General features: G+C 36.7%; 1 protein-coding gene across 1 annotated transcript in view; it reads left to right on the top strand.

Annotated features, from left to right (window-relative positions):
• Positions 1-712: 712 nt before the first annotated feature.
• The window catches only part of LOC125504927, a 19915-nt gene continuing 10566 nt past the window's right edge, over positions 713-10061 (top strand). The window contains exons 1-2 of the mRNA XM_048667660.1: positions 713-964; positions 1134-1257. The gene's annotated coding sequence lies outside the window, so the exon portion shown is untranslated. The remainder of the gene's footprint in view (positions 965-1133; positions 1258-10061) is intronic.

The raw sequence follows: 10061 nt of genomic DNA, 5'->3' as shown, positions 1-10061 counted from the left end.
TAATTCGGTTGAGCTTAACCATTTATGCTTAGATCAGCGACTCAAAATTACGAGTCGAATTCTCTGAATATAAACATAGATTATGGCTTTTCTCCTTTCTGCTGACAAAGAGGAATGATAACATTTATGTGGTATTTCCAATAGATTCTGCTCAAATTTAGACAAAAATAAAACTTAGCAGACATTCAAAAGCATTTATTTAGGACGTTCAAAAATATTTAAAACTCGGTAAAGTGTTTGAAAAAAATAATTTCATAATGCATTTTCAAAATGAATTCGTCTGTAAATGTAAATTCTAAATGTAAAATGTCCACCACAGTTGTGGACGAAACGTCAGGAAGAAATTCCGATAGACTACGGCTTCAAAGCCCGGAAAACATTCCTAAATGTAATGTAAATTCTAATTAATTCTCTCCTCAGGTAAAAATGTGAGAAAATTGAAGAAAAACCTAGGTAAAGCAAAGCTACAGCGCTTGAGCCACGGAACAGTAGAAACTTGAAAATCATCAGTTTCTAAAGTTCCTTTTTTCTAGAAAAACTGTTTCGTATCCAAAAAGGTCCATCAATTTCTCCTTAAACGTCGTCGCAATAATGCAGTTGAAATTTTCGCTGTTGAATGTGCAAAGACGTTCCTAATCCATCCCGGAAGTTATCGCCGCTCCTGGGAAAAGAGCTCAGCTTCGGTGCTAAATGTTTCATTTGATGCTATAAAAGTTTGATATGAGCGATCCAACCTTGTGGATTCCTGGATATTATTCCCGTATATCCTGACCCGTGGTGCACTCTGTTTGCAGACGCGCCCGTGTGCATCCAGGAACGTGAGGAAGTGTATGGAGCACTCAAGCAGGAGACCGTGACGTTACGATGTCGAGTGGATGCGAATCCGCCAGTAGCGGCATTTCATTGGACATTTAATAACAGCGGGGATCAGACGGACGTGTCCAGCGAAAAGTACACGAACGAGGTAAACATGCTATGATATTTTGGTTTCCAGCTACGATTTAAACTTGCAATATGCTTCAATTGCACATAAATATCGTGTGCGTCCCGTACATGAATCGCAAGGAGAAACACTTGAACAGTTTCCTCAATTTTGTATTTTATTCGATGTTTCTAAAGTTGTTTGTGTTTAGGTGACATCGTCTCGATTGAACTACACACCCAACAACGACCTGGACTATGGTACTCTCCTTTGCTATGGGGAAAATGAAATTGGAAAGCAGAAGGAACCATGTGTATTTCAAGTAGTTATTGCCGGTAAGTTGCTTAAGTATACCAGCAAAAATGCGTCAAAAAAATCCAAAAATTCCTCAATGCCACCCATAACATCACCCGAAAGTGAAAATCGGCTGATTCAAGTGAGGAAAAACTCACTTGATTGGGAAATTTCTGGGAGTTTCCAGGACGTTTTCAGTTACTAAGGAGAAACGATTGGTGGCTGATATATTTAGACGAGTTAAGAAAAAATTGTTACGGAAAAAAAATCTCTCAAGCCTGTCCAGAATATCACTCGAAAGAGAAAATGAGGAAAACCTCACTTTAATAAAAAATTTCTGAAAGTTTTCAGGATTTTTCCATATACTAAATCGTAGGGATGGGTCGTTGGACAACAAGAATTTTTCAAAAATTCGGCAAGAAAACCAAAAATTTATCAATCTGGCCCATAATAAAACTCGAAAGGGAAAGTCGGCGGCTTTCCGTGTGAGGAAAAATCCACTTTACTAGGATATTTCTGAGAGTTTCCAATATGTTTTCAGTTACTAAGACCGAGGCAATTGGCCGTTGAAAAAAAAATTTTTTCAACCATTTGACCAGAAAATTCCAAAAATTCAACAATGCGCCTCATAATATTGCTCGAATGGTAAAATCCGTGCTTTAAGTAAGGCAAAACTCACTTTTACAGGCAATTTCTGGAAGTTTTCATGATTTTTCAGTCACGTAGACGAGTCGATGGCCTATAGGGTACACGAGTTTTTCAAAAATTCGTCAAGAAAAAACCAAAAATCCCTAAACTCAGCCCATAAAATCACTCGAAAGCGCAAAGCGCTTTGAGTGAGGAAAACTCATTTTAATAGGAAATTTCGGGGAGTTTCCAGAATTTTTCAGTTACTAAGCAGAGGCGATTGGACGGTGGAAAACACTGATTTTTCAAAAAATTGACTTGAAAAAGCCGAAATCCCACAATCCGGCTCACAATATCACTCGAATGAGAAAATGGGCTGCTTTAAGTGAGAAAAAAATAACTTTTTGAGGAAATTTCTGGGAGTTTCCAGGGTGTTTTCAGTTACCAAGGGGAAGCGGTAGACTGTTAGTATATTTAGAGGATTTTAAAAAATAATTGTCAAGGAAGAACTAAAAATCGCTCAAGCCTGTCCAGAATATCACTCTTAAATGCGGAAAACCTCACTTTTTCCGGATTTTTTCATGTACTTAATCTAAGCGGTCGATGGACAACACCGATTTTTCAAAAATTTGCCAAGGAAAAACCAAACATTCCTAAATGCGGCCCATAGCATTACTCGAATGAGAAAATCGGCTGCTTTAATTGAGAAAAAACTCACTTGATCAGGAAATTTCTGCGAGCTTCCAGGATGTTTTAAGATCTTAAACTATTGGCCGTTGGCATATACAGAGGGATTAAAAAATAGATTCTAAAGCAAAAACCAAAACTTTCTCAAGCCTGCCCAAAATAACACTCGAAAGGCAAAATCTCACTTTCATAGGAAATTTTTGGGAGTGTTCAGGATTTTTTCAGGTCTAAATCGAAGCGATTGGTCGTTGGACAACACGGATTTTTCAAAAAATTGGCAAAAAAAAATTTCGGAGTCCGGCCCATAGCATCGCTCGAAAGAGACAATAGGCTACTTAAACTGAGAAAAAACCCACGAATAAGGGCAAATTTATTTTAAACTCCAAAATGCTTTTTGTTCTACCAATCGGCCTTTATGTTTTCAGCGGTTTTGTGAAAAACGATCAAACGCGAAAAACTCGGCAGTTTAATTACCGTTTGTTTACTCGCCTGGCTCTATAAGAACTGAAAGTGTTTAGCCTCGAATATGAACCTTGGTGTCTGGCCAAACATCTTCAAATTGTCGCCAGAACAGAATAAGTCGATATTCCCGTCTAGGAGCTTTTTACTAATGTCTTCGATCCATTCAAACAGGCTGGTGAAAAAATCAGTTACGACCATCAACTTAGTTTTTTCATACGGAAGTGCCTGCTTTTCTTTCTCTTCCTGCACGTTTTCAACCATTTCCCGAATTGTTGCACGCACTTTTTTCGGAACTTCTATTTCAACTCTTGCAGATTGTTTGGTCTCCCAACAAAACTTTCGACTTAAGGTTATTCAAACCCTTCTTACACGGGGCCCATCTATGAGAGTTAATTTTGGCGATCTAGGAGGCGATTCAGTAGGTTCTAGCCTTCCTATCCACCGGTTTGGAAAGGATTCATCCAAAAATGTCCGCACACAAATCACGCAAATAAAGACACCAATGCTAGAACTAATTCAAGTTAGGAAAATTCTGGATATGCTTCTACAGTTAGAGCCTGTTTAAAGAAAAAATGGTCCTATTACTCTTCCGCGGGATATTCCACACCAACCTCCATTCAAAGCGGATTTTCTGTTCTGTTGCCCGATATCGACAATTTTGTCGGTTCACATAACCATTCAAACTGAACGTGGCTTTAGCGAAGAAATCACGTTTTTTACTAAATTGTTATGTGGATTGCACATATTTTGCATCCTTTCGCAAAACTCATTTCGTCTATTGAAATCATCTTCAAATAACCATCCTTTGGCACATAAGAGGACGACCACGGTGGATTTGATTAAATAATTAAACTGCTTCTATTTAGGTGCATGTTCTATCACGAAACACAACACTGCAGACAATTTCAGTTTCTTCTCGTTCTGTTAACTTCACCATTTCAAAACCCGATAAATTAAAAATTTTCAATAAGCTGATGTACGCAACCGAACGTATGGTAAACTATGGTTCACTTATTCCCTTGGATGAGATTCATTTTTAAACTTCCTTGCTATTTTGGTTAATATTGTTTACATGTCATACTAGTAATTCAAATTTGAAGAGGAAAATAGGTGCTTCTGTTTAAAAAAAAGATGTTAATGGTAGTATTTGATTTTCTTATTACCCTGTGTAAATAAATTTACTTTGTGCTGGAAGATTAAAGTTACAGCCATCTGGAAACAGTCATTGGGTGGACATGATGAATATTTGAGAACATCATCCTGCACTTTAACCGACGTACATCAAGGTGGATGGTTAATAATAATCTATCTGGCTGCTACATTAACATAAGACTGGGACTTAGTGTAGAAACATGGACAGCCAACAGGATAGTGCAATTTAGTTTTAGCACCGTTCCCATGGGATGTGACCTCAAGCGAAACGGTAGCACACTGTTGGAAACTGGATATCCATTTTAAAGAAACCGATTTAGAATACACCGCTAATATTTCAACTTAATGAAGAATAATTGATGTTATCATCCCGCTTGACGCGGGCCATATGATTACACCAAGCGCGATGAGCTGAGCCAGTTGAGGAGACCAATTTTATTTATGGGGTAAACGTTGAAGAAAAATAATCGAAAACAAGTGGAAACTGCACCCAAACTTCATCCGTGATCAATGCGTTTTAAGTCAATGGAAATTGGCACCGATTTGAATATCAAACCAAATACTCGATTATTAGCGGGGTAACTTCCGGCAGAGAACTCCACCCGAACAAATCGACTTCTGAAGTGCCAACGGAGCAGATAAACAAACCTGCAATTTGCTGGGCGCTTACACCGAATATCTATTCGCTCGGACAAGACAAACTAAGCTAACGGCTAAACTTGGCAGACAATAACGACTGGGGTGTGTCTCTTAGGTCATCATTTCGGGTCAGTTCCAGATCCTTTATCAGGCTTCCTATAATCCTGAGTAATGTGTAATACGAGCCCGAGCCCTATCGCGATGCACAACCGGGTTTTGACCCTCTTCGCGTCTTATTGCGTGAAGGAAAAGGGAATCACGACCTTTACTAATCAATCCGACAGAACTTGAAAAAATTCTGACCCAATGCAGTTGACTTAGTAATTCTTACCCACTACAGTATCTAGTTATGTTTGTGCAATGAATCCCGCCACTCCTGATCATCAGGACACTGGCTTTTTTACTTTTGTTTGTTTTTTCAAGTTGTTATTTATCTCAGCTGTATGTACATTTTTTCAATTTTTTGCTGCAATTAATTTCAACGCGAAAAAATTGCCATTGGAAAGAATAGACCAGATACTAGAGCTTTAAGATGCAAAATAGAACTGAACCTTTAATTTTCGTGTCAAGGAAGCGAGGAATTTAAGGACCTTTGTAGTGGTCACACTAGACTCTTGCAATCTCTAACTGCCGCTATCTTCTCTACTCAAACCCCCAATACTCAAGTAGCTCGACATGCCCCGAATTCCATGTTATTTTTACAGAAAGGATGGGAAGAATTCAACGAAGTCAGAAATAGATCTGCTGTTCTCTTCTGATCCAAGGTAATAAAAAAATATGGCAAATTCTGAGCGAGTTTTGGGCGGTTGCAATATTTAACTGAGAAAATGGTCATTTACTCAAATATAATTATCCAAGATAATAGAAAATGATGGCTGATTTTAAGCGGTTGTTGAACGGAATCCTTTTTTAATTCAAACTATCTTCATTTACTATAATAGCTCGAAATGTATCAATTTAAAAATTATTTTTTTTAAAGAAAGTAACAAGCGCAGAAATAAACACACTTCACACCTGATCCATGATAAACGAAAATTATCCTCCATTCGGATTATTTTCAATTTTTAGCCGAGATTTAATGCACATATGAAATGTGCCTAAGTTGCTTCTGGTTTCTATGGCCAATATTCCACTACTCATGAAGCATCCGATTGAAAAGCACGCAAAAGGAATAAAATTTGTCGGAAATTAAAAAAACATTCAGTTTTGTTTTTCTGTTATTGCTCTCACAAACATTTAAAATTGAAATGCATTTATTGTTGAACTGTTGCAAAATCATAAATTTGCCCTCCGAAAAATTGTAAAATTCTGCAGCATAAATAAATCTTTATGAATATTCATTGAAATGCTTAGCTTAATAAACTACTATTGTGTAACGGATTCTTGCTAAATAAATCTCACTCAATTGAATTTAAAGCGTATTAATTTTGGCTTGATTTTATATGGAGCGCTCATGTTACATTTAACGCAACTTTGCACGATGATAAGTTGAATAAAAATGCCAATTCGCACAATTTCATCCAAATTAGCCAAAAAAAATTAACCCGCTCCGCTCTACCCTGGAATTGTGAAATTATACCGCAATAAATTGCCCTAATCTACCGAGGGGCAATGTTGGCAGTAAACTATTTTTAGCGTTAGCGATTTCATAACTTGTATTTTCTGAAATTTATGTTTAGGACAGTTTCATGTTTTGCGCAATTATGCCAATTTGAATTTAGCGTGATACGTTTTCATTAGTCCGGGAAATGTATGGTTCGACAAACGATATCATTGCCAAAGTCACACACAACATGGTATTTGTATGTATGTAATGATCATTTGCTTTGTAAATGTAAAAATGATCACGGAGCAAATCCAGAGCTTTGACAAGTTAAACGAGAAACTTGGACGATAATAAGCTTGGTAGCCTGGATCCTGAGGTCACCATTTTAGGTCAATTACAGATCCTTTATCGGAGTTGCTAATTCCTGAGATATGTTGTGTAATGCGAACTGGGCCCCCAAACCTTCGACCCTTCCCGTGTCTTGTATGTTGAGCTGCGGAAACAGGTCGGGTATTATGTTGACCGAATTAATGTCTAGGAATACATTGCGGGTTAATAATTCCAATTATATAAGCGACCGTCGTTTAAGGCACTCACTAGCTAGGCCGACGCCATAGTTTACGCTTATCTAAAATAGGAGATCAGTTAATTGGTTATAGAAAAGCCAAAACAGTTCTAATTTCCGTTAAACTAGAACAGGAAATTTCCGGCTCTATTGAATACGGTGGAAAGAAATTGCCTTTCGAATTACCGCATCGATGTTCAATAATTTCGTAACCTTAGTGGAAAACGGGATTGAAGAAAATTTCATTTTGTAAGCTATTGACGCTAACGAGCCTGATATTTCTTGTTCCCAATCATTCGAGGAAACGCGGGACACAAAAGATGTCAAATTCTAATTGTTGCCCATTTCCCAAAAAGTATTTCTTTTCAGATCCGATAAAAGAATATCTATAGATCGATCTTTGAGCCAATGCGCCAACATTTTTAACTCGATACTTTAGCCGAGCTGGAAATTTAAATGGAATGTTTCAATTTTTGTCTGCTTCAAGTTCCGTGCTTTTGGCACTGATGGAAATAAACCAAAAAATGTTGGTCTCCTAAACAAAGTAGGTAGATTTTCCATTTGTTTAATTTAATATAATTTAAAAAATTCATAAATTATGAGATATTTTGTCAAAAAGTACTATTGATCAAGGCTTCTTTGGTGGCAAGAGCGACGGAATACATAATTTGATGTTGAGAAAAAATTTTTTGCTCCATTTTCATGAAAATTTCAACTTTAAATGCTGGATAAGTTGAGTACAGTCCGCTGAAATGGCAGATCCAGATTCAAACCGTATGCTGATTTGAAAATGCTTTCTTTTGCTCGCAGCATTAATGCGAGGGAAAACTTTATTAGATTTTGCTTGGCACTGTTTTCGCCTAAAGAATATGTCAGTGAATTTCGGCAGATTAGTTGAGGACCACCCTGCATATACAGCATAGATACAAACCAGCTAAATGAGAGCTAGAATAAATGATCTTAGCAAGGTTTTAATGAAGAATTATTTATCTCGGAGTTTTCATCGGCAAAAATAAGGAAATTGCGCTTCAATAGAATATTTAAAAATTCTCGAAACTTGTTGGCTGAGAGCGAAAAATTGACAAAAGTTCTATCAGAAAGTTAAGCCAGCCAGGCAGCATAAAAGTCAGCAAAATTAAAGACAAAAATGACAAAAAGACTCCGAAAAATCTAAGTCTGCAAGGAAATAATTAGTTAAGACTTCTCAGTGACAACGTTTGAGAAATGTTGATTCCTAAAATCAATCCAAATTTTATACGTTCCCTTCAAAAAAAGTGAGGAATAATATTTATTGGGGATAAAACATTACAATTTGAATTTGGTCCATTTTGACGAAAATCGTACCAAGCGCTTTAATGGGCCCGATGTCCGCCAAAAATAAAAGTATTATTTCGTCTGACATGGAATTTTGGAAAGATGATTCGCAGGAACATCCAAACTTGAAGGAAAACGAGGAAAAAAGCAGAGCCGACGAAAGAACCATCAGTCAAAATTTCAATTAAAAGAAACACCTGATAAGCTTCGGACACGTCAACCATCAGCAAGGCTTTACGAAGCGCAAATCTGCAAACCGACTGGCAGGAAAAGAGTACTGACGGCTGATGGAAACAGGATTATTGTTGCCGTATTTTTTCAATGCTGGTAAAAGGCCAAAAAATACTCAGCTGGTGGCGCGATTGAAATTTAAAAACGGTGAGCTTTGAAAGGAGATTTTAGAGGGATTAACTAAAAAATACGCATATTGAACATTCAAAAACATTAATCTATGTGAAAAATAAACAAAAAGTTCGCCTAGATAGTTTCGCTTTTAAACCAAACCAATATTGACCATTGTAATGAACAAGACAAACTCATTTAACATTGTATACTTAAGCCAATCTGCACACATAATATTAGAGTATGTTCTCGAAACTAAATCGTTTAATATTAGCTGGTTTGCCTCGGGAAAGCGTATTATCTTGCGAAAGCTAATGTGTGCACAATAGTCTTCCAATAAAAACTAGTCAATTAAATGATTATCAAGTTTTCCCTAAAGTGGTAATGCTGGGAGCAAAGACATGAAATGACTGAGCGGCCACTATACAAAGGTAAATCGAATCAGGCAATAAAACGACAGCATTCATTCTAGATTAGATTAAGTGCGTAAACCGCATTTAGATTCGTATCACGGGCCCTTGAAAGCCAACCCTCCGACGTAGATTAGTGTTTCGATTAATAAAAACAGCCGTTTTATCCCACGAGCCTTTAATGGTGATCGATTACTTCATTTCTGGGACGATTCTGAATTCGCTCTGTGCATATTGAACGGAACACCAAAGCTCATTGAAATTCCTCAATGAGATCAATCCCGCTTGCTTTTTGTTTCAGACTGTAATGCCGATTTATGCCGATTTTGGTTTGCTTTTAATCTAGGTTCTTTCAATTGGCCAATCGTTTTTTCAAAATAAATAAATGCTTTAAAAATTATAATATTAAAAAACTTGGCAGCCCGGTTAAGGATTGATAAATCGACTAAAGTACAAGAAAAACAAACACAAGTTCTCGAACATTAAAGAACGGCTGAATAAAAATAAAAAAAACTGCGCTAATTTGTAAATATCTGGCAAACGTTATCACATGTCGCAATGCGCCTAAATTATACATCAGTTTCATCAAAAAAAGGCAACGAATGCGTCGAGCTCATTGAAAAACACGCTTGAAGCTTCGAATTAATCCGGATTTTTCGGGCTTTTTAAGTGGTGTTTGAGCAATAACAATCTTTAACCAACGATATCTTTATTATTATAGACCCAATCGCTTTATAATACATGTTAAAACAATCCATTGAGCTCAAGTGAAGATAATTTTTTTTCAAAAAATATAAAATTTTTCAAAGCGCCTTAAATTATACTTCACTTATAATAAACTTAACTTAATAAAAAAAAAGAAGCAAAAAATGCGATGGGCTCATTGAAAATCACGTTTAAATCATCAAATCCGAAATACTCGTCATTCTTGGGGCTTTTTCATGCGATTTTGGAGCAATCCAATCTTTAACAGTCGATCCCTTCCTTATTTTAGACCCAACCACTTTATATATGCGTATAGGGGAGCTGATTCGGTCAAAAACAATATATTGCGCTCCAAAAACACGCATGTGAAATTTTGAATTTTTACCTAAAATTTCA

This window comes from Dendroctonus ponderosae, unplaced genomic scaffold, assembly GCF_020466585.1.
Source record: "Dendroctonus ponderosae isolate FM_Combo_2020 unplaced genomic scaffold, Dpon_F_20191213v2 Dpon_F_20191213_6, whole genome shotgun sequence".
In the NCBI taxonomy this organism is placed as follows: domain Eukaryota; kingdom Metazoa; phylum Arthropoda; class Insecta; order Coleoptera; family Curculionidae; genus Dendroctonus; species Dendroctonus ponderosae.
Note: the sequence above shows the minus strand (reverse complement) of the source record. Positions and strands in the feature narration are given on the sequence as shown.